Source organism: Cervus canadensis, chromosome 4 (genome assembly GCF_019320065.1).
Source record: "Cervus canadensis isolate Bull #8, Minnesota chromosome 4, ASM1932006v1, whole genome shotgun sequence".
NCBI classification, from domain to species: Eukaryota; Metazoa; Chordata; class Mammalia; order Artiodactyla; family Cervidae; genus Cervus; species Cervus canadensis.
Window position 1 is genome coordinate 62886556 of NC_057389.1, and position 24933 is coordinate 62911488.

The 24933-nt window shown below is 50.3% G+C and overlaps 1 long non-coding RNA gene across 1 annotated transcript in view; it reads left to right on the forward strand.

The window, feature by feature from the left end:
- The window catches only part of LOC122439922, a 48185-nt gene that overhangs the window by 12105 nt on the left and 11147 nt on the right, over positions 1-24933 (forward strand). The window contains exon 3 of the long non-coding RNA XR_006269020.1: positions 18923-19022. This is a non-coding gene — a long non-coding RNA (uncharacterized LOC122439922). The remainder of the gene's footprint in view (positions 1-18922; positions 19023-24933) is intronic.

Below are 24933 nucleotides of genomic sequence, written 5' to 3' on the forward strand. Positions count from 1 at the left end.
CCTCTCCTGGATGTCAGACGGACAGGTTCAGGCCCTCAGAAGCTGAAGGAGTTTTGTCCTAGCCACCGGCCCAGAGGCCAGCCTCCATTCTGCAGCGGTGAAAGTACATCACTTCACCTCTGGGTCACTGGTGGGCCTCTGCTGACAACTGCGGTTTTCTTTGTCAGCTCTGCTGTTTTTACTTTTTGTTCACTGCTCTATTAGTACTGATATTTTAAAGGGTTTCCCCTCCTGGTCAAGCTTTGTCTTTTGTTTTTATAATTTGGGAGCTACTCTCCTCTTTTCTTTCTCCTCTCAGCCCGGTTTTGGAAGATGCAGAAGCAGGAGGTGGGTGGGAGGCAGTTTAAAAGCATCATCCCCAGGCATCCTTCCTCTCCGTGTCCCGGCCCCCAGCAGGCCTGAGGAGCCTCCCTGGTGGACCCACTCTTAGAGCAGCACTCAGGGTAGAAGGCACCCCTTTGAACTAGGAATTCTTTTTCTTATTCTAAGTGGGGCTTTGGTTCTTCGAGCCCTGCCCATACAAGCCCCCTTGGTGTCATGACCCCACCCCTTCTCCTTCTTTTCAATATTCTCCCCCCACTCAAGGCTGCTCCCACTGCTAGGGGAAGCTTCTAGCACAGATAAGAGCATTGACCATAAACAAGCCAACTTACTTCTTAGCGTCTGTAGTGCCTGGGAAAATAGCCCATGGCAGATTCTGATGAGATGAGGGTTGGGACAAAGCTTTTGTGGGGCCCCTCTGTGCATCCTGATTCATTGCGGGACTAGATCTAGGCCAAAATCTCCCCTTCTGAAATTCGCAGCCCTCTCCCTGGGGCGGGGGTTTCTGCAGCTGCAGCTTGGGCCATGGCCACTGTCTCATTGCAGTGGACTCAGGGCCTTAGGCAGGGGCTGCGATGGCCCTTCCGTCCTGACTGTGGGGCTACTGCTTGGCAGTTGGTATTTGGGAGGGCAGGACTGCAGAGCTCTCAGAGATTAACTTGAATTCCTTCCTCCTCCACCTTGGAGCCAGAGAAACGCTCCTGGCTTCCTGCTCAGCCCTGTACCCAACCCCCAACTGAAGGGACAGAGCTGAAGGCTTTTTGCCTCAGCTCTTCCTCCTCCAAAATAGTACAGTCGAGACCTGGCTGATTCTCAAACTACTTGCTTTTGTGACTGAGCTCTAACTTTTCGTTTTATGTTCAAAGATGAGATTCAGATCTACAGGGGGAAAGTACTTCTTACCCCTTTGGTGGCTGAGTCCTGTACCTGGGACAGACCCGCAGCACACCAGAGTGGGAAATGCTGGGCTGGCCTTTCCTTTACACCCACAGAAATTCCCGAAGGTGCCTGGGGCACCAGCTCACAGGCTGGTCGGGGAGCTGAGCCATGATGCTTGCATTGGGAGGACAAGGCCTGTCTTGCCGACTGCTGGTGCCAGAGACCCCAGAGAATGGGGGCTCGCCGTGGGAAGTTAGAGGGTTCTGCTACATGGACAAGAGCCTGGTGTAGCTCCAGGCCCCCAAATGGCAGGGTCTAGCTGTGTTGGCCTCAGAGGGAGGAGAGCAGTGAGGACCAGAGTGGTAAGGGAGGGTCCCCGGTGGAGGGGCCAGGGCTGCACTGGAGGGCGTGTGAGATGGGAGGCAGGAAGGCCAGCCCTAAGCACCAAGGAAAGCCAGCTGGTTAAAGCTCGGAGACACCCAGGAGATGGCCAGGACCCCCCAGTTGTGCAGACAGGGGAAAGTGAGGCCCAGAGAGGAGGTCTCACAGTCCATTGGAACTCCTTTGTTGATTCCATTGCCCAGAGAATTCAGGAGCCCCTTACCCCAAGTTCAGGACATTGTGAAACATGCAGCAAAGTCAGCAAAATTCAAAGCACCCCTTTAGGACACTGAGCATGAACTGCTTTTGTAATAAAAAATAAACCACTGAAGGTTACTTTTTCAAAAGTGCAGGTGGAAATAAACACTTTGAGGGTCAGGTGGGGCTTGGGAGCTTGCAGCATTATACTCAGTTCACACCCTCACTGCTCTGGCCCAGGGTGACCAGCCTGGAAGGCTGGCTCCTTCCACAGCCTCCTCCCTACCCATCTTGGGGAGGCCTGAACTTGCTGGGGAGCAGCCAGGTCTGTGTACAGCGCCCCCTGGTGGCTGTCTCTGGAAGAGGTTGTGTGTGAAGGACAGTTCAGTTCAGTTCAGTCGCTCAGTCCCCTCTGACTCTTTGCGACCCCATGGACTGCAGCACGCCAGGCCTCCCTGTCCATCACTAACTCCGGAGTCTACCCAAACTCATGTCCATTGAATTGGTGATGCCATCCAGCCATCTCATCCTCTGTCGTCCCCTTTTCCTCCCACCCTCCATCTTTCCCAGCATGAGGGTCTTTTCAAATGAGTCCGCTCTTCACACCAGGTGGCCAAAGTATTGGACAGGGGTGCGAATTAAGGAAGCTGGTCCGTGCCTCCCTCCCCGGCTGCTCATGCTGAGTACTAGGAGACAGGTGCTCCATCTCACTGGCAGAATTCCCCTCCCTCCGCTATCCAGGAGCTGTGACAGCGTTCTCACCTAGGCTCTGGAGCAGGCCTGACAGCCAGATGTGCAGATTCAGCTGAGCCAGAGAGTCTTCTGGAACACAACTGCTCCCACGGAGCCCAGCAGGCCTGGCCGGCTGCGGCAGAGCCTGGAAGCCTCCGTCTGAGCCTCAGCTTCAGTGTTGCTGACAGACCTGTGGTACACAGCTGGTGACCGCCCGCGGTGAGGGCTGTCCTGAGAGTGACCTGGGCCAGGAGGCCCGGCTCCGCCCCTGCTCAGCTGCTCAGGCTGGCAGGACGATAACAACAATAAAGCAGTAGCAATGTCCCTTGGCCTTCACCGAGTGCCTCCTGGGGGCCAGCGCAGCCAAAGCCTCACAACAGCTCCATGAGGCAGGCGGGGTTTTTCTTTTACCTTAAAGGTAGAGGTGAATTCACATGTGTCCCATCACCCCAGTTTCACAGTTGTCAAGGTTTACCACCAGTGTTTCCCTTTTCTTTCCTCCCTTCATTCCTCCTTTCCTTCCTTTTCTTTCTTTCTGTCTTTTAAATATTTAAAGCAAACCCCATATATCATGTCATCTCACTCTAGCATGCATTAGTATGTATTTCTAAAAACATGGACTTTTGAAATATTTAGTTAATTAATTTGGCTGCACCAGGTCTTAGTTGCGGCATGTAGGATCTAGTTCCCTGGCCAGGGATCGAACCTGGGCCCCCTGCATTGGGAGCATGGAGTCTCAGCCACTGGATCACCAGGGAAGTCCCTGGACATTTTCTTAATAACTGCAAAGCCATTATCACATTTAAAAAAGTGAGTAATAATTCCTTGATGTTATCTAATACCTAGCTGTGAAGCAGGTACTCTCATTGTCCCCATTTTAAAGATGAGGAAGCAGAGATTCTGAGAGGACCAGTAACTTGACCACATGTTACACAGCTTGTTAGTGGTGGGGATGGGATCTGAACCCACAGAGTCTGACTTGGGAGCCCACCCACTAAACCATTCTTTCTGATTCCCCAATTTCCCTCTCTGTAAAGTGAGGACTACTTCACAGGATAATGTATGTGTGTACCATGTTATTCTTACTTCTAACAATAACAATGAAAATATTAATGAAATAAAACAATCAGAAGAATTAATATGATGTTGATATGACAGCCAAAAAATATGACAGTTAAAGGAAATTAAGGTTTGCTTCTTCTTCACTCATCTCTCAGCTTATGCTTATCTCATGTAATCTTTAACCCAATCCTATGTTTCCTGATTAGCAGCTTCATTCTACAAGTGAGGGAACTAGAGGCGCAGAGGCAGGAAGGGCCTTTCCAAGGTCAGGATGCTGGTAGCTGACAGGAGCAGGATTTGGAGCCAGGCTGGTCTCTCGGGGATGGCAGACATCCCTGGGGTGTGTCAGTGAAGATGACCTTTACTGAGGGCTCCAGGTCATTCTGCTATCACAGGGAATGTGTCACCTGGGATTACTACTTGCAAGCAACAGAAATCAGCTTTGGGAATTTGGGGCACAATAGAAGTTGTAAGGATTGTAAGGGTATGGGAGGCTCACAGAATGGACTGGAAGGAGACAGCCAGGCAGCCAGGCTGGAAAAAGATGAATGTGAAGTCAGTCACCCTAGGGCCTGGAAGGCAGCAACTACTCAGAGGTCTCAACTGCTATCCCCCCAGCCGCCACCACTGCCAGCTGCCAATACACACCCTGGGATAAATCCACTTCTGCCTATTTCTGTGCTTCCACCCAGAGACCCAGGAGAGAGCAGTCAAGGATCCCAGCCTGGAGGCACAGCCGCTGCCCATCATGGCTGGGAAAGCACGGCACTTTCCTGGAGGGTTCCAGAGCGCTGGGCGGTGCCAGGGCTTTTAAAGGAGTGAAACGAGGGAGCTGGAGGGGATTCCCCAGAGAAGACTCTGCCGGCTCTGGTTTTCACACTGTAATTTTGCTTTTAGTGCTTGGTGTGTGAGTCACATGTGAAAGTCTCTTGTTTTTTGAGGCCTGTGTCTGCTGCTGCTACCTCCTTCAGAGCAGCTGCCACCTCTAGGTAGGAGGCCCAGTTCTTGGGCAGGATCCCCCGTCTGCCACCGGGTGCTCCAGATATGGGAGCACAGCATTAGGGACTGTCATCGTGGGGCCCGCTCTTGGGGAGGGATTTTCCATCCTTTGCATCACAGGCAAAATGGATGCTAATGTTATGCAAATGAGTGGATGCCCTCACCACGCAGCTGGGTAAGATGTGAAGGGAGGGGACTTGGCTCTGGTTGGCTTGTGCCCTCCAGAAGATGCTCGCTTGCCCCAGCTTGCCCCCAGGGAGAGCTTTGGCTTTGGGCAAATTTGCTGACACCACCTTCTCCTAGAAATGTGCCAGGGGCACTGCTAGAGTCTGTACCCCTGGGCACTTAGTACTTCCTAAGGGGCCTCAAATCCTTGTGAGAAGTAGGTAGGGCATAAAATCTACATGAATAAACAACAGGCATCCTGCTGCTGCCATTTGCTCCACCTGTGGTCCACGCACAGGGCTGGACACAAGGCCTGCTGGATTGGCCCAGGGCCACAGGAGCTGGGCTGTACCAGCAAGGCCTGGGAGACATAGGGCAACCCCCTTCCCCCTGGGCCTGGACAGTGGCTTCTCGTGAGGCGAGGGAGGCGGTTGGGAAAGGCTGACTCCAGGGAGGGGGTATGAGGGCTGTTTAACAGCGGGGCAGAAGCCTGGAAACTTCCTAGACATGATACCCTGCTCTCTGCAGGCTGCGACAGGTAGTTCAGATGAGAAGACAAGCCAGTGGGGTAAGTGGAGAGGAAGGGAGAGAGAGGGACCCCTGTGGGCCTTCAGGGCCCTGAGAGATAGGAGGGCTTTAACTTCTGGGAACTTAAAGGGCCGACCCCATCGAGGGGCAGTTCTATGGTGATCAGAGGGCAAGCCAGAACAGTCCCCTAAACCAAACCCAGCCAGATGCTGACTTGTCCAAATTACAGTCTCCCCAAAAGCCCTACTTCTAAGAGTCTGGCCTCAGCCTGAAGCACTCCAGGCTCTGGTCTGATAAATTTCAATGAATTGTCTCTTTTCTGCCTGTCTGTTTACTTTCTCTCCTCCTCCTCCTTTCCTTTCCCTCTCATGCCTTTTCTCCATGAGGTTCCATTATTCCTCGGCCTCAGAATTTTATCTCCACTGGGGCAGCCCTGGAGGGTCTCACCTTCCTGCTCATCATAGTGTAGGATCTGAGTCTGGAATCCAGCCTGGCTTACTTCCTGCTCCTGAATATACATAGACCCCAGACTCACAGGCCCTCAAACACAACTTGGAATCCCGTGCAACCTGCCTGGATTGTTATCATTATGGACCCAGACTTGGCCCGTTTGGACTTGGCTCCCTTGCCAGTGCCTCAGTCTGTCTGGGTGAGCCTCCAGGCATGGTCACCAAGGCTTGAACCCTCTACTTATGCAGCTGCAGATAGTTTCAAGGATGAGGTTGGGCTGAGCAAATGCGAGAAGCCTCGATGCCTGGGGCCAAGGAATTTCATGTGATGGAGATGGGGCTGGTGGTCAGGGCCACACAGGGGATCATCACCTGTCCAGGCACAGAGGATTGGAGGGTCAGAGGGGAGCAGTGTCAGAAGCTGACAGAGGATTGTCCAATAAAAGAAATCCTTGTGTTGGCAAGACCTGTCCAACTTGTCCCATGAGGGTACCAGTAAGAGGGTACCAGTGGGAAATTCCCCAGGAACCTGAGCCCCAGTTGCACAGAAATTAGACAATTACCTCCTTGATGGTTGTGACCTTCAAACACACACGGCTGCTCCTGTCCCCCTACCACCCAGAGGGGCACCCACTCACCAGCAGCATAGATGGGGGTGTGTAGAGTGGCAGAAAACAAGGGCCCTTGAGTCATTGGCATGACCTCTCCCCGGTGACACAAGGGGGCTGTGGGTTCCTGAAAGAGGCGGCTTCCCTATGCCCGTGCCCAGCTGCCACTGGAAACACTCCCTCACCATGTCATCATCTGGAGATTTATTGAAGGTTTTGTGTTGTGGCTGTTCTGGGTGAAGCTCTGATCTTAAAAGCCTTTTTCTCTGCCTGGACCCTCAGCAAGTTGCCCTAGAGATACTTTAGAGGCAAAACCAGAGCTAATGAGCTTGGCTGTGCCTTTGTGATCCGGAATGTTTTCCATTCTGAGCCCTTAACATATAATTAAAGATTACTTAGCATGGACTTTTTCTTTTATCATAAATTAATTTCAAAACCAAGTTCTGAGGTTAAATAATGATTGTATTTGTTAATCAATACAAACTGGGTTTCCTTCTAGAAGAAAACCGGATGTCATTGTTTAAATGTTGGGAATGGAATAATTGAGAATTTGGGGGTTTTGCTGATTGCAGTGATGTTAAGGGTCCTAACAGTGCTGATATGTGTCCATGTCTTTTCGTTAGACAGGGAAGGGCTTTGTGAAGAGGTGAAACTGGAGATGCTGATAGGAATACGAGCTGGGAGCCATGAACCTCCAGCTATGTTTTGGGCCCAGGAAATTTACAGCTCCCTTGAAGGGGAGTGTCGGCTCCTTGGCCAGGCCTCAGCTTGCCTGCTGGGGAGCCCATAGGTGTCTACACAAACTCGGAGAAGTGGATAAGAAGGGCTTGCCACTCAAGCCATACGACAGGTGAAATCATCTTGCAGTGTCTCATGGTGCCCTACCCCAGTCTCTCTGTTAGAGAGATTTCTGATGTTTTCCTCAGAGTTTCTCAGGCTTGGCACTATTGACATGTCAGCCAGATAGTTCTTTTTTGTTGGGGATTGTCCTGTGTGTTGTGGGATGTTCAGCAACATCACTGACCTCTACCCTCTAGATGCCAGGAGCACATACCCACCCACCCCTCCCCCACTGTCCAGACACCGAAAGTGTCTGCAGATGTTGCCGAGTGTCCCCTTGGGGACAGAATTATCCCCAGTTGAGAACTATGGAATTAAAATATAACACACGTTCATGGTAGAAAATGAGAGAAAAATGATCTATAATTCCAGTACCCAGAGTTAACCCCTTTTAAGGTTTTTTTGTTTGTTTGTTCATTTGCTTTTGGCCGAGCCATGTGGCATGAAGGATCTTGGTTCCCTGACTAGGAATGGGGCCCTGTCCCTTGCAGTGAAAGCTCGGTGTCTTAACCAATGCACCACCAGGGAAGTCCCCGTTTTAAGGTTGTGACATTCTTCCTTCAGACTTTCTTTTTCATGGATGTATGAATTTTGGTTTTTTTTTTGAACCCAAGGCCATATGGTTCACTGTTTTGTCACTTGCCAAGCCATGAGCTGCACAGTGGATATTCCCCTTCATCTCCAGATCTACTCTACTGCACCTCTTTCCAAGCTCCGTTGGCAGCATCCGTCTTCAGCAAAGGTGAACTGGAGGGCCTGGAAGAGTGGTATGAAGCCCATCAGGATCACACTTTAAGCTTTCAGGGTCTGGGGGATTGATATGCTCATTCACCAAGAGGTGATGTGGGGACTGACCCCATGCACACCTAGGCACCATCTACCAACAAGTCACCCCAGACCTGTTCCTACCTGGCCCAGAGCCTGGTTGTGCTCTGTTGGGCTTCTGTTTTGATGGGTAGGCCTGGTGGAAAGCCCGCCTTACAAGGAGCGGGATGTAGGGTGGACCAAGGCAATCAAAAGCTGTCAGGTACCAGGCAGCAGGTGGAGGAGGGTTCTGAATTTGTGATGGATTGTGGCCCCTTTGAGCATCTGATGAAAGTAGAAGCCTTTCTCAGGAAAAATACCCACATCTGCCTGGTTCTGCATCTAAGTCCAGAGCCCACAGACTAGGAACTTCTGAGGGCAGTGGTTTTCCTGAGGACTTGTGATCACCTAGATGGACATATATTCCTCTCTTCTAGGAATATATGTCCAGGCCCAGGGCAGGCTGTGACCTCAGCCCTCCCCATTACACAGGGCAGGGTCTCCTACATAGAACAGCAGTGTCGTTCCAGGTAACAGATGGATGGATGCATGGGTGGATGGATAGATGCAGGCATTCATGGATCTGGAGAACTGGGACTAAGACGCTGATTAAAGCTAGCATTTGCTGAGCCTATATCATCAGCCAGGCTACTCACCTGGTGTGCTTGACTTCCAGTCCCATGGAAAGGAAGGTACCGTGATTATAAGTAAGTTGACATTTTCCTGAGCTGGAAACAGGCTGAGAATTGTCCAAGGACATGAAACCTTGGGAGTGGAAAGCCGGAATGTCCATGCTGTCAACCTTGATGATGTGTTGCATGTATGGAGGGCAAGATGGTGTTGCTGGAGCTGTGAAAGGTGAGTGTACCCTGACCCACTGGGAGTTTTGGCCCTGGGCTATCTTCCCAGCTTGGGGCTTCCCTAGGTGGGTCAGTGGTAAAGAATCTGCCTAGGAGAAGGGAATGGCAACCCACTCCAGTATTCTTGCCTGGAGAATCCCATGGACAGAGGAGCCTGGCGGGCTACAGTCCATGGGGTTGCACAGTCGGACACGACTGAGAAAAAAAAAAAGAAAAAGAATCTGCCTGCAGTGCAGGAGACCTGGGTTTGATCCCTGGGTCAGGAAGATCCTCTGGATCTGGAGAAGGAAATGGCAACCCACTCCAGTATTCTTGCCTGGAGAATTCCATGGACAGAGGAGCCTGGTGGGCTAAGGTCCATGGGGTCAACTGAGCATGCATGCATATCTTCCCAGTAAGGATCACGTTTTATGCTTAGAAGCAGGAGGCAGAAGAGTGGGTGAGAGGGCTGGAATGAAGGGAGGGGAATCAGCCTTTCGTGGGCATGGAGTTTGAGTGTGGAAAGATGAAAAAGTCTAGAACTCCATTGCAGAACAATGTGAATACACTTAACACTACTGAACTGTACACTTGGAAATGCTTAATATGGTAAAATTTATGTTATGCGATTTTTACCACAATAAGAAAATGCAGGGGAAAGAAGTCAGTTGTGGAAATCTGAATGCTGGAAGAAAAGAAAAGGAGAATAATGCTTCCAGCTCTGGCCTTGCCTCTTTCCCCTGAAGGTGGGCAGCTCCCCACCCGTTTCTCCATCTGAGCTCCTAGGGGTGGTCTCACCATGTTATCTGCAGGAGTCTAATGGGACCAGAGAGAAGCTAGCAATTTGGGGGAAATCTGTGAGAGGGTGGCACTTGGACCAGCCTGGGGGCTGAGAAATGGAAAATGTGCACCCCAAGGGAGCTTTATTTTATTTTATTTATCTTTTGAAAAGATTACATAGTTAGTAGGACAAACTTCACAAAGTGCAGATACACAGTGAAAGTTGTCTCCTTTCTACCTCCTCCCCTCCCCCATCCCTTCCCAGAGATAGCTATTGCCACCACTTTCCTTTATATCTTTTCAGAAATAATCAACGCTCCTACAAGTGTATTTGTAGGCAATTTTTTTTTCTGCCATAAAAGCATATTAAATATATGGTCCTGCATTCTGGTTTTTTTTCACCTAACAATAGATCTTGGAGATTGCTTTGTGTTAGTATAGAGATGGCTCTCTGTCTACTTTAATAGCAGAATAGTATTCCACTATGTAAATGAATCATATTCAAATGGATCGGTCTCCTTGTGACCATCACTTGGGTTATTTTGGATATTTGCGGTCATAAACAATGCTGCCGTGAATGATCTGGCACATTCACCATTTCACACATGGGCAAGTTATTTGTGGGCTGCTTCGCAGCTGTGGAAGTGCTGGGTGAAAGAGGATGTGCATTAGTGGCTGTGATGGCAATAACCAAGTGCTGTTCCCTTGGGGTAGTTCCCACTCAGAAGAGTGCAGGCCCTCCACTGCCTCACCAACACTCAGCGTTATAAAATGTGTCAGTCTTTTTTGTTCTGATGGGAGAAAGATGGCATCCTGTTGTAGCTGTGTTTCTCTTATTATCTTCTCATATGTTTAAGAGCTGTTTTTTAAGTTTTTGTTACTTCTCTGTGTCCTTTGCCTGTTTTTCCTTTGGGTTGTTAGCCTTCTTACAACGAGTTTATTGGAGTGCTTTTTTTCACATTTAAGAATTAAGGTTTTATTCTAATGACAGTCCACCAAGATTTTAATCCAGGGAGTGACATGATTTAACTAGCGTTGTTAGAAGATCTTGTTATTATTATTATTTTTTGGCCACATGGCATCCCAACCAGGGATGATCAAACCGGCGCAGTGGAAGTGCAGAGTTTTAACCACTGGATCATCACGGAAGTCCCTAGAGTGCTTCTTGAACTACAGGAGTGTGCCTGTGATTCACACGGCGGCTTTTTAGAGAAAGAGCCTGTGGGTTCTTGGCCCCTCCCTGCCCCACGTCTCATGCTAATGGCTTGGGTTGGGCTCCTGGAGGAACTGGCTGGGGCCAGACTCTGGGCTGAAGCAGTCTCCAGGAAAGGAGGAAATGAACTCCCTGCCCTGCATTGCGGACAGTGAGGGCTCCCCTCAGGACGTGCCCTCCCATCAGCCTGGCTCCATCTAGGGTTGTTGCATGTGGCCACCAAGCTTAGCCCGCCCAACGCTAGAAGGCATTGTTTATGTGGACTGTCACATGAATGGTGACCCATTCTGAGACGTGGTGGCCCTATTGGTCCAAGTAGAACCAAGGGTGGGCGGCTAAACTGGTCCCCTACTTTCCGGTTGTTGGGAAGGCCGTGTGACTTCCTAAGCACACAGGACTGGGCAGGGCCAGTCCTTAGCCAGGTGTGCGTAGACCTGCATGCAGGTAGGACAGGACAGCCACGTGTGGTGTCTGTGTTATCACAGGCTTGGCTTCCTTCAGAGTCTATTAGCTCCCCAACGTAGCAAGCTGCCCTGGAGGGGAGTGCCCAGGGTCCCCTCCCCTTGAGGAAAGGCTCAGTCATCTCTGGGCAGCAGGGAAGAGGGCCCTCATCCCTACTCCCCCCAGAACTATGTGGGTACTGGCCCCTGCCCTGCATGTAGGCCTGTTTTCTCCTGTCCAGATCCAAGCTTTGAGCTTGATATGAGGAACCCTGATGGGAGATCTGGAATGCTCCCTGCTGTCTGCTCTGGGAGGTCTGAAGACACTTCTGTCTGGAAGATCTGGTCGGGCCTTGTGAAAAGACATCACCAGCTACCTGGGCAATTATAGGTCTGTCGGACTTGGGCTGAGGTGGGATGCTCAGCTCTGCCTCAACCTGGTGTTCTGTGGCTGGACCTGTCTCCCTGTGAGGGCACTGGACGCACAAGCAGATTACCATGGAAACACTCTGGGAGCACCACTCACATGGGACCCCCGTGTCTGTGCTGGGGACATACACACATGCATGTGTGTCTCTTGTCCCCATGTGCATCTTGCTCATCACTGTTCAGTACCCCCATTACGTGACAATCCAACTTAATTAAAAGTAACAGGCAGCAATCTTGCCCACCCTTGGAAACAAATGGCGTCCTTTGGGGCATTTGGAGTGGGTTCCATTGACATCTAAATTTGCAGGGCCACATCCAGTTCTATCAGGTGAGGAGCACCTGTGCTCCGATGACTCACGAGCATTCAGGTTGCCAAAGGCCAGGGCAGCTGCTGTTCCCAACTACAGCAGATCGCTGGTAGATTTACGAATCCATAAGTCACCTTTATTCCCTAGAAGGATGACTGAGCATTAGATTGAAAGAGACCTTTGCTGCAGGTGTCTTTGGCAAACCCTGGTCAAAACTTTTAGCCACATAAGGAAACTCCAGCCATTCTGCTGGTTCCTGAGAAGTTGTTGTTATTGTTCAGTCACCCAGTCGCGTCCGACTCTTTGAGACCCCATGAACTGCAGCACATCAGGCCTTCCTGTCCCTCACCATCTCCCAGAGTTTCCCCAAGTTCATATTCATTGCATCAGTGATGCCGTCCAGCCATCTCATCCTTTGACGCCCTCTTCTCCTGCCCTTGATCTTTCCCAGCGTCAGGGTCTTTTCCAATGAGTTGCCTGTTTGCATCAGATGACCAAAATACTGGAGCTTCAGCTTCAGCATCAGTCCTTCCAGTGAATATTCAGAGTTGATCTCCCTTAAGATTGACTGGTTTGATCTCCTTGCTGTCCAAGGGACTTTCAGAGTCTTCTCTGGCACCACAGTTCAAAGGCATCAATTCTTTTGCATTCTGCTTTCTTTACTGAGAAGTGCTAAGGGCCAAAAGCAAGAAAGACTTGGATGCAGATCTGTGGTAACCTACGCCCTAGAAGTAAATTTACTGAACTAGGTAGCAATGCTGCAAATATAGTATCTTTCTTCTGTCCTCTTGGGGGGCCAGTGGAGGTTGGTGGGGGGGCACTGGCAGGAGTGGGAATATCTAGAACCAGAGAAACCTGCACATCTTCTAGATGAGGCAACAGATCCAGAATGATCAAGATGTTACCCTAGGTTTTAACAGCACGTGAGGGCAAATCCAGGACCCCAGCCTTGGCCTTCCATGCCTGGCCCCCGGCCTGGAGCCCTCCCACACACAGCTCTCTCTCCAGAACAGAGAGCCAAGACGGTGACTCACAACCCACTTGGCAGTTTTGCTGATAAATTTTTTGTTTTGAAGCGAGAGGTTCTGCCTCTATTAAAGTCTTTAGGAAATTATAGTGATCTTGACTTTTTCAGACATGTTTGAATTACTCACAGTCTGGAATTCCCAGGCAGAGGGTGAGACCCAGAGAGGCTGCACAGAAGTTAGGGGCTCAGGATCTGGGGTTGGATGGATCTGAATTCAAAATCGCACTCTGCTGCTTAGTAATTGTGAGCTAACTGCTCTGAGCCTCAGTTTCCTCACTGGTTTTGGTAACGAACACCATGATTTTGCTGGAGTTGCTGTGGGACTAAATGAGGTTGTGAGCAGAGAAGGCGTGGCCCCTGAAGAAATGGGTAGTGGAGTCATTCCCTGTCTGAGCTGGAAGGCTGGGGTCTTGCTCAGCAAGCACAGAATAGGCCTGTGCTGAGACCTTATGGATCACGAGCAGGGCTGCCTCAATCCTAAATGCAACTCCAACTGAACTGGGGCCGAAGGACTTGCCCTCTCCGAGGCTGTTTCCCTGAAGGAAGAGTGAGTGCAGATCATGACAGCGCAGGTCTGTTGCAAGGACCTGCATGTTCAGCGCTTAGAATTGCTGCCTGGCATACAGTGGGGCCCATGGATGATCATTTCATCACTGTCCCTATTCTTGCTACCTGTGTTTCCGGCAGGGCAGCAACAGCTCATGCAGAGGTAGTGGGAGAGTTTCCATAGCTCTGTTTCTGCCAAATATGGTGTGAATTAGAAGCTTCTCTTGTTAGGTTTGTGGCTAAGCCTTTGCCAATGCTGTTCCATTGCTAAGAAGTCCCTTACTTCTCCATCCCTGTCTCTTAGCATCCTTCCAAGGGCCTAGCCCACAAGGCTGCACGAAGAATGGGAAGAACTTTCCTGATCTCTCCAGTCTGCAGCCTTCACTGAAAGTTCAACACATATTTAATGAGTATCCAACACAAAGCTGACACTAACTTCTCCATTCTTTTCCCCCAGTCCATTTCTGTACTTGAACTCTTAAATATTCCACCTTATCCTGTAGCATGATTTTTCTCTCTAGATTTTAGAAAGCCAAGGGTCTTATAAAACTGCGTAGGGTTTGAGTTGGTACCCTGGCAGCCTCTGGGTCTTTTCTGACTTTTCTCCTTGCCCATAGACTTACCCAAGGGGCAGATGTGTCTGTCCCCTACCCCCAGCCAATGGCAGATGGATCTGAGCATGCTCAGTAGGATCAAGGGGGGTACCATCACCCAGTTGGGGATTCAAAGCCCTTGAGAGGTAGCCCCCAAGGAAAGACGAAAGCTTTAAATTGTTATTGTGTGTCTTCTCTCCGTGGGTTGCATGGAGATCAAAGTCTGAAGGAAGTAGAAGGTTGCTCTCTGACAAAAACACCATATTTTTAGAAGCGCTTGGTGGTTTAGGATGTTTGCCCCAATGCTGCCTTTCAGTGGCAGGAGGTGGGGCTGGGGGTGGAGGCCGAGGGATGGGACCTCAGAATGAGGGTTGGTGGGAGTGGGTTTCCTGGCAGCAGAGGGCCTGAGGGTGGAGGCTGAGGGGACACTCCATCATCACTTCTCTTTCCTGAAGAGCCCCCAGACCTGATACTTGGGGAGTAGGCAGGCAAGGGGGGTGCCTGTGAGGCCTCTGGCTCCATCTCCTTTCAAAGATGGGAGCACTAAAGCCGAGAAAAGGAGTAGAGAATTGGCTAATTTCCACCTCCCCACTCCCTCCACGCTTCACTGTCTGGGGATCTGGGACGTGCACACATGAAACCGTTAAAGAACAATGCATGCATTGTGTAATCAGTGCTAATTGGTGTGGTTCAGAGGAGCGGGGAGCAATGGCAGGCATTTGGGGGCAGGACATCAGTGGGCTGTTGAACCAACTGCCCACGAACAGCCCATGGAGAATTGGAATAGCTCCCGGGGTCTGGGAAGGTAAACTGTGGGTAGGTGAGAGGATAACCTCACAGCCGTGGGCAAAAGCTGGGAGGTGGAAACTCCCTGGGCCTGAACATGGGGAATGATGGGAGACACGCGGTGGGGGCAGGGGCTTGACAAGACAGGAGGGGGCCTCTTTGCACTCCCGTTGCTTGGAGCCTACCTCACGAGGTTCTGTTGAGCCTCATTTTCAATGGTGATGGGGAGAGGTGAACTGGCTACTCCCTACACCCAGAGGAGAGCAGAGAGACTGTTGGGGGGCTGCCCAGCCTACCCCACCTCTCTCCAGGGCCCCTACCTTATAATCAGGGTGGCCCTTCCTTAATGTTTATGCCAACATCCCAAACAGCCAGGATGGGATGGTGAACTATAATTTATATCATTTTTCATATGGGTTATAGGCTCCAAAGGCTCAGACTCCTTCAAATGGGAACCACATTGAAGAAGGGGTAAACCAATGTTAAGAAATCTGGTCCCAGGAAGCCACCTGCTTCTCATTTGGGATGTGCCTGGGTTTATTGTTTGCTTCCAAAGCCCAGCTGGATTTGAGAGACTGCAGGGCAGCCATGGATCACTGCCCTTGCCAGGCGTCCGTGCTGAGGCTGGGGTGAGCCTCCACTCTGAGCTCTCGGAGCCTCTGGCATGCCCCCACGTGGAGCTCTGCAGGGGAAGCTGTGTGGGAGCATGCTCTCTTTGTACTCGCATGTCCCCACGGAGCAAAGCCAGCTGGAGACAACCGAGTCTGGGCAAAGCCCCACGGCCTGTGGGAGGCCTGGCGCCCCAGGCTGGTTCAGGGGAGCAGGGTCTCTGGGCCTCCCCCAGCCCCTGCTTCTTGCAAACCGAGAGGTAGGGCAGCAAACAGGCCAGGAAGCTGGCTGCAGTGAAGATGAATGAACTGAAGCTCCTCACAACAACACGGATAGATCTTAAACACGTGGTATTGGGCGAAAGAATACAAACGATGGACTCCATTCATACATGGTTCCAAACCAGGTAAAACTACTCTGTGGTGTTGGAGATAAAACTAAAGTTGGAAGGGGTCACCCTGGAGGTTGGGCTAATGGTAACCTTTAGTGAGGAGTTTGGTGGTTGGGTGAGGCAAGGGGATTCCAGGCAGCAGTCCATATTCTTGCTGGGTACAGGAGTATTCTCTCCAATCATTCATTAAGCTGTACAGGATTATGCTTTATGGACTTTCTGAGTGGGCTATTTTTCACAATAAAAAAGTCTAAGATGGGGACTTCCCTGGTAGTCCAGTGGCTAAGACTCTGTGCTCCCAATGCAGGGGGCCTGGGTTTGATCCCTGGTCAGGGAACTAGATCCCATATGCCACAACTAAGACCCAGTGCAGTCAAATAAATAAATTTTAAAAAAGCCTAAGAGGGAATTCCCTGGCAGTCTACCCACAAAGTGGGTAGAACTCTGTGATTCCACTGCAGGGGCGTGGGTTGAACTCTGTGACTCCACTGCAGGGGCATGGGTTCAATTCCCAGTTGGGGAACTGAGATCTTGTGTGCCATGTGATGTCGCCAAATGAAAAACAAAACAGCTAAGAAAACAAACCCAGGGCGTTTGACGACTGAACCAGCACTCACTGCCTTCTCCTCTCCATCTCACTGTGTCCTCAGGGCCCTGAAACACCTCTCCCTCTTCTCTTCCCACCTAACCCCACCCCATGAGCGAGCGGTCAACCCCTTCCCACTTGTCCCACCCTAGCCTGGCTCAGGCCCAGGCCTTCCCTCATGCTGATGGCATCATAGGTGAGGGGGAATTCCTGATTCCCAGAGGGCTCTGAAGCCCAGGGGGCTGCAGGGCCCCTTCTTAGTAGCCCCTGTCTACTCTGGGCCTAGCCCAGCCCTGGGCCCTGGATGGACAGGCACAACTTTCCTGGCTCTGAGTGGTCCTACCTGGCCCCTCACCAGGTTAAGGGTGTCCAGAGCTGCCTGGATTTCCTGCCTCAGTTCTTGAGTGGATGGGTCAGAGGACCTCTGAGGATGACCTCTGGTAGCGGGTCTGACCGGGCAACTTCAGTTTTCTCCAGTAGCAGGTCTGCCCTGGCAACTTCAGTTTTCTCTGAGGGATGCCTTGGGGGGATCCTGGGTTCACTGTGAACCAAGAGCATTCTTTAGAACATGCATCATTTTTGAAGAAAAAAAAAATCTCTGATCTTCAAAGTTCTGTTTGCTCTTTTAAAGGGAGGCATAGGAGAAAACGAAAAATGTGGGGTTGGGGTTCCTAGGTGGGAGAGGCGGTCTCTGGGGACTGACTTCCTCCTCACTTGTAATTTCTGGGAGCAGATGAGTCTCCCCCCAGGGCACCCAGGCCTGGGGGGGAGGGCAGGGGGCTCTTCCGCAGACCTTTCAGGTGAGAAAACTTTCCATTGTTGCCTTATCTCGTGGCAATCCTTGCCTCGCTGCAACCACAGGTGTGCGCAGATCTGAGGCCCTGATCTGTTCCACTCGCTTTGTGCCAAGCAGAGCCGGGGACGCGAACCCCGGCATGAAACGGCACCCACAACCGCAAGGCCCGGTGTGCGCCCTCTGAAACTGTAGGTAAAGACAATTACCGGCAATTTCCACAGCACGAATTGTTTTCTGTTCAAAGGCCATGAAGGCATTCTCAGCAGCAGGCCCAAAATATAGTATTCCCACCGCATGCCGCCCTCATAATGTGCGATAAAAGCTGTGGTCTCTTTGTCCCGGCTCTTCCTTTTAACAGTCACCCCTTCAAGTCTGATGTTGAAACTGCTTTTTTCTTAATGTGTACTTTGATGGCCCAGATAACGCTCCATGATAAGGAACTGCCTTCAAAACCACTCACTGTACCTCGTGCTCACCAATAGGATGCGCGTCACAAGAGAAAATCAGGCGCCCGAACTTATGAGAAGTGGGATAGGAATGTGCTGAGTCTGTGAAATTCTCCTCTCTGCTGCCTGTATTGAAGATTTTGCAAAGAAGGAAAAGAAGCAGGCACCGATCAGAAGAGGAGAAAATGCTGGGCCATGTCCTAGAAAGAGCTGGTTCTCCTTGGCAACAGTTGCCAAGACTCTGCACCCAGGTCCATCAGTTTTCCTTAAAGGAAAAGACTCTATGAGGCTGATGTTAATTGGCCTGGAGAGCTTGGGAATATCGGAGGTTTCCTGGGGGAGTCTTGAGGTTCTAGTCGCATGAGGCACTGCGTCTCCCATGGTTGAGTGTAAGCTCTTTTGTTTGCTCATTGGTATTTGAAATCTGCCAAGGGCTTCCCATGCATGGTTTTCCCTGGTAGCTCAGATGGGAAAGAATCTGCCTGCAATGCAGGAGACCTGGGTTCAAGCCCTGGGTTGGGAAGATCCCCTGGAGAAGGGAATGGCAACCCAGTATTCATGCCTGGAGAATTCCGTGGGGCCGCAAAGAGTCGGACATGACTGAGCAACTAACACTTTCAGCACTTTCACTAAGGGTTGCCCACACTGGAGTCATTACCTCAAAATTGGAACAGGCCCTTGCGTTGTGTAAACAATGGTTGTTGTATTTTTTTAAAATATTGATTTATTTAGCAGCACTGGGTCTTCGTTGTGGCATGTGGGACCTTTAGTTGTGGCATGTGGGATCTAGTTCCCTGACCAGTGATCGAACCCAAGTCCCTGCATTGGAAGTGTAGATTTTCAGCCACTGGATCACCAGGGAAAGTCACAATGCTTGGTTTTTTCAAAGCATTTTTCATGTCCATATCTCATCTCCCAACCCATGGAGAAGACTGACATCAATATGGTGGCCAGCACAAACCCCAGATAAGGTCAGAGTGACTAAAGTGACAAGGTTGAGAAGGGCTTCTCAGTGGAGGTCTTATAATCGTGTTTGCAAAATCCAGGCATTTTCAAAGGCTTCTAAGCTTTGGGCTAAAATCAGTGGCTTCCCAAGTCTCTTGGGAGAGACCATCTTGACTTCGTTTCTGGCTCTTGACTTCATTTTTCACTTTGCCTTGTTCCCAGGAACCCCAGAGATCCCCAGCCTGCGAAGCAGAGGGATTAGAAATGGCTTGGATCAGACAAACTGAGGCTTGAATCTGGTTAACCAGCTGTGTGACTTTTGGTGAGTTACTTTACCTCTCTGGACCTCTGTTGCTCCATCTCGAAAATATAGGTGTCATGGTGAAAGCGCTTCAGGGTCCTTAGTAGGCATGACAGTCTGTGATTTTGTGATTCTATGAATTACCCTGAATTTGCATAAGCATAACATCTTATAGGTTTCGAAGCACTTTCACATACCTTTTAGCAGTTCATTTGATCTCGGCCACAGCTCTGTGGGGTAGGCAGGCAGGCGTGCCATATTTTCACATCCCCATTTGAGAGATGGAGAAATCGAGGTGCGTAAAGGTTAAGTGGCTAGCCGTACGTACTCTGGCAAGGTGGTGCTGGCCAGGACCTGAGCAGACATGTGGAGATTTCTGGAAGGTCTCATGGACAGCCCCTTCAGTCAGGGATCCCGCGATATCCTGGTGGGACGAAGAAGTGCCAGAGCTTCAAGGTCTGGCTCAGAGTGCCGGGCCCTCTGGGCCTCCTTATCATGTGCAGCTCCAGTGGCTGGATCAGACAAACTGAGACCCACACAGAACAGCTGGCAGCATTTTAGGAGATGCTCTGGGAGGCAGCTACGAAGGCCTTTCCGGGGCAGAGGCAGGGGAATCACCGCTCTGGCAGACTCTTCCTACCACAGCCCCTTTCCTATGTGCCTCGGATCACACAGGTTTCCCCTACTGGAATCACCTCATTCCTCATGCAAGTCAAATCATTAGCTATCCTCAAAGCCCAGACCAAAAAGCCCTCCTTTGAGCCAAGTGCTCTGCATACACTTTCTTATTTAATCCTCTCTGTTGTCTCACCTATAAAATGGGAATAGAAATACCCACAACCAACATCATTTATCCCCCAGTTTGCAGATGGGGAAACTGGGGCTCAGAGGGTTAAACCGCATGCCTGGGGTCACCCAGCTGAAAGGGGGCTGGAGCCTGGATTTGAACCTTATGACGTAAAATGCTCACAGTTGTAGGCATCACGCGGCACTGACTTCTTTATACCTTTCACAAAGCATTTGGGGAGCACCCCTCTGTCCTCTGAGCATTCCATCCTCGCTGAGTGTGTGTTCCATGGATCTCACTTGTCTCCTCCTCTGGACTCTGAGCCTGGCAAGTCAGAGGTTGTATCCTTTTTTTCAGCACCATCCACTCCACACACCTGCCGGGCACATAGTTGGCCTTGGGAAGCCCTTGCTAGTTGAAGGCTCAGAGTGAAGGCACCTGGTGTGTGGAGGGGGCCTGTAAGCCTGGAGACTGCCTTTCTGTCCATCTGGTCCCACAGGGCCAGGCTACTGAAAGCTCCAGTGCTCTCTGGCCTAGCACTTACAGGATGGCATTGCAGTAGGTTAGCCCAGTTTGTTTTTTTCACATTGCCCACAAACTTGCTCCTGATTCTTTTAACCATATAGAATAATGTGCTATTTAAGAGACAGGGTCAAGTTTGGACACTCTGTCCCCTATCCACTGTGTGACTTGAGGCAAGTGACTTCATATATTTTGTGAATCTGATTCTATCCGTCATAAGGTGCACCCTATTTTATGCCCCAATAAGAAAGGAAAAAACCCCTCCCTGCCAGTTAAGCTATGTTAAGCCATCAACTTTAAGATATATCTCAATTTCAGAGATATTAAGACTTGTCTAGACACTTCACACAAAAAAATTCAAATGGCCGATAAGCATGTGAAAAGATGTTCAACATTGTTAGTTGTCAGGGAAGTGCAACTTAAAACCACAGTGAGATACCACTACCATATCCATCAAAATGGTTTTAAAAAAATCCCAAACTGACTATATTAGGTGTTGGCAAAAAATGAAACAAGTGTATTGCTTCTGGGGACTGTAGAACCACTTTGGAGAATAGCTTGTCAGTTTCTTGAGAAGTTAAACATATACCTGTTATATGATCCAGACACTTGACATCTAGATATTTACCCAGAGAAATGAGAACTTATGCATACAGTGACTTTTGCATGAATGTTTATAACAAACTTATTTTATAGTAGCCCCAAACTGGAAACATCCCAAATATCTACCAGAAAGTGAATGGATCAACAAATTGTGGTACATCCATTCAATGGACTAGTACTCAGCAATTAAAAGTAGTTAACTATTGCTATCTGTAGCAACATGGATAAATCCCACAATGATTATGCTGAATGAGGAAATTCTGATAAAAGAGAAAACATGTTGTATGTTTTGACTTCTATAAAACTCCAGAAAATGTAAAGGAATCTATATTAACAGCAACTATGTCTGCGGGTGCCTAGGGCTGCAGTGGAAGGAGGGAGGGATGGATTATGAAGAGGTATGAGGACTCTTTGAGGGGGGATGGGAATACTTGTTAAGTTGCTTGTGTGGGTATAAACAGGTCAGAACTAACTCATCGTACACTTTATTTTTATGACTATTTATTGATTTATTTTTGGCTGTGCTGGGTCTTCATTGCTATGTGGGCTTTTGTCTAGTTGTGGTGAGCAGGGGCTACTCTCTGGTCGTGGTGTGAGGCCTTCTCACTGCAGTGGCTTCTCTTGCTGTGGAGCACAGGCTTTAGGGCACTCAGGCTTCAGGAGTTGTGGACCCCGGGATCTAGAGCACAGGCTCAGCAGTTGTGGTGCATGGGCTTAGCTGCTCCTTGGCATGTGGTGTCTTCTCACATCAGGGATCGAACCTGTGTCTCCTGCATTCACAGGCGGATTCTTTACCCCTGAGCCACCAGGGAAGCCCCATCGTACACTTTAAACGTGTACACTTTATACCTTAATAAAGCTGAACAATATGTGCATTTAGGAAAGCATGCTTTCCTTGTCTATGACCCGGGAAGCTTGTTATGAGGCTTCAGTGAGATAAGACATTAGCCCAGGTTGTGGGGCTTTACCTCTGCAGGTGTCTTACGGCTTTTATTTCACCATGAGGTCCCTTTAGAGATAGAGGCCTGGGGCTGGGACAGGCTGAGGACCCTGCCCAAGGTCTGATGGGGAGTTGGTACAGTGCAGGCCAGCATTCCCGGTCAGAGTGTGTCCCCGGCCTCATGTGTCATGCACTGGTCCAACCTCAAACAGAGAGAAAGGAAACAGTCCCAGTCTCCAAGGGCCTGAGAATGGTCTGGCTGGCAGGAGCCAGGGCCACTGGTGACTGTGACTTGAGAAGCCCTTGGCAATCTGATGCTGAGTCCTTCTCGAGGGTGACTGACTGCACCGTGCAGGGTGGGTGTCACCCACCCTGCCGCCTGCCCCTGTCAACGCAGTGGTCCTTCTACGCAGCCTGCGCAGGCCGGGCCCCAGGTCCCCTGCCAGCGAGTGATTCAAAGCCACTCTTCACAGAAAGTGTGAGAAGCCCCCACCGCAGGCCGCCTTCGCCTTCGGGGCAGGCCAAGATTCAACATTACTCACAGCTTCCAGTACCTGCCTGAGTTCAAACAGGAAGCCTGGTTTTTCCTCTCGTGTCAACAACAGCCTTTCTTTCTCTCTTCTATTCTGGCCTCTGCGTTGTCTTGCGGAGAGGGTTTTTTGGGGGTGAAGGTCTGAGGCAGCAGTGGGCCCTACCAGCAGATGCCTCAGCCAGCACCTCCTTACCTGGGAAGGCCTGGAAGAGGGTTTTGTGCCAGTAGGCTGTGAAAATGACCCAGCTCATCTACGGCTTTGTAAACCCAGGGAGCACCTAGCCAGGCACATAGTAAGCCTTCCATTTATTTTTGTTCAACTGATCTAGATTGAAATGTAGTACTGCGTGTCACCGAACAAATGCAGTTCCTCCTAGGTTCCTGGCTCAACAAATAGCCTCCACCTGCTCCCTTGGCCCAGACATGCTGGAGACACCACTCTGGCTTCTCTACTCCCTCAGTCCTCACCCTGAGTGGACACCGAGGGCATTGGTCCTTCTTCCTCAATGTTCCCAAATCCACCCCCTCCTCCCCACACTGTCTGTGGTGGTTCCTTTCCGGCCCCTGTCGCATGATGCTATCACTTTCTCCTCTGTCTCCTCTGGCCCCATTCTACCCACAGACCACACAGTGGCCAAAGCCATCCTTTCTAGATACTTGAGGGACCACACCACAAATGGACCCTCTCTGCTCACTATCCTTGCACACGCTGTGTGGCACATCTAAGCCCCTCCTGTGGTCTACAAGGCCCATCTGTCAGAAAGCATCCTGCTCCCAGGACGTTCTCTGTGCTGAGAATACTCAGCCACTTGGGGTTCCCTAAGCAAGCTGTAGTCCTCCTGGCCTCCTGAGATTTGCACAATGTTCTGAGCAGGCCCCTGCCTGCCCCTGCTCTCTCCCTTCCAGTGCAACTACTTCCACCCTCTAGCTGAGTTTCCATCCACCTCCCTACGACCCATTCCCCTTCGTCTTTCCTGTGGAACAGCGAGCTGATTGCCCTCCTGTGCACATGTGTGTGTGTGCAGCTTTGGTTTTGCATGCATCACCCATGTGTATTTTCAGCCTCTGAGGCCAGGGGTCCCATTTGGCTCTGTGTGTGCAAGCCAACCCAGCCTTGTTGGATCAAGGCAAGTCCAACATGGAGCAGGCTCTCGGCAGGTATGTGCTGAATAGCCATCCCTCTGTGTGCTTCGTAATCTCAGGAGATCTGATTCTAGAAACAGCTGGCACGTCGTAGTGACTCCCCACTTCTCCCTTGCCCCCTGCCCCAGGCTCCCTGATACAGCTTGCTTTATAAGGAACACGTCCCACGGCCCTGATAATTAGGGCCAGGGGGAAAGGGTCTCTCTCTGGAGGGAATTTCTATGGACATTGAATATCTTTTGTGTCCTTCTCTGGCTTTAGCTGGAGATCTGACCTGTGGTCAAGGCTGGAACACTCAGATGACCGTATTGTATTTTTTGCCAAGTTCTGAAGATAATATTCCTGGATTCCCAGAGAAAAGGGCCTTCCTGGGTTGGATGAGAGCTAGGAAGACAAAAGGGAGGCCTAGCTCTTCTCCCTGGTCATTGTGGAAATCAAATGAGTGAATATCCATGAAGTTCTTAAACAGACATGGACACACGGTTAGTGCCATAGGTCGTGATGATGATGGGGGTCTGTGGGCATCCCACTGTGGTGGGAAGCGGACTGACCCAAGTATACAGGGGACAGGCCCCAAGCACTGGGGCTGGCCACACACCCCTCTCTCATGAGGGCTAGGCTCTGAGAAGGTTGAGGTTGCATCTGACACGTGCTAGATGCTCAGTTCGTTGAGAGGAGTTACAGGTTTTGTGTGTGTTTTTTTTAGACCAGGTGGTGGTAAAGTTTTTTCTTCCTGTGTCAGGGAAGGAAGACTTTGTGGGACAATTGGGAGTAAGGAGGTTTAAGGATGAATGTTTAATCTCTTAAAAGGAGAAATACTTTATGTGTTTATTCATGAGGGTAGTGCTAATTAGTAGTAATTATTTTCTGGTCATTAAGTCTAACCTCCCCCTAGAATTGTTAGGTACCCACACAGACCCAAATTGGGCTAAGAGCAAGGAAACTGCATTTTTCTTTTTTTTAAACAAGAACTCTCTTGCCCTTTCCACCTCCTGCACCTAATGGCCTGGGGCTTTGGATGGGATGGTTTCCTGTAGAGGCCATCTGGTCCAGCCCTCTGCCTCAGGAATGAACGTACATGGCCACCCTGGAGGAAAGGCTGTGTCTTAAACCCTTTGAAGACTGCCATGCTGCAAGAACTCTCGGCCTGGGTCAGGAATCTCTCCCCCACAACACAGCTCCTCTTTGGACCTGAATACCACTGTGTGCCAGGTTGTGCTGGGTGCTGGGGAGAGAGCAGTGAGCCAAACCGACTCCATCCTGTTCACACCAGGGCTCAGGGGCCAGGAGTGGAGATGGGGAGACAGGCATTGCACAAGCATGAGACATACATAAACATCACGGTAACATGTACTGAGTGCAAAGGAAATGTCCGAGATGAAAATGAGGCTGACCTCAGTAGGAA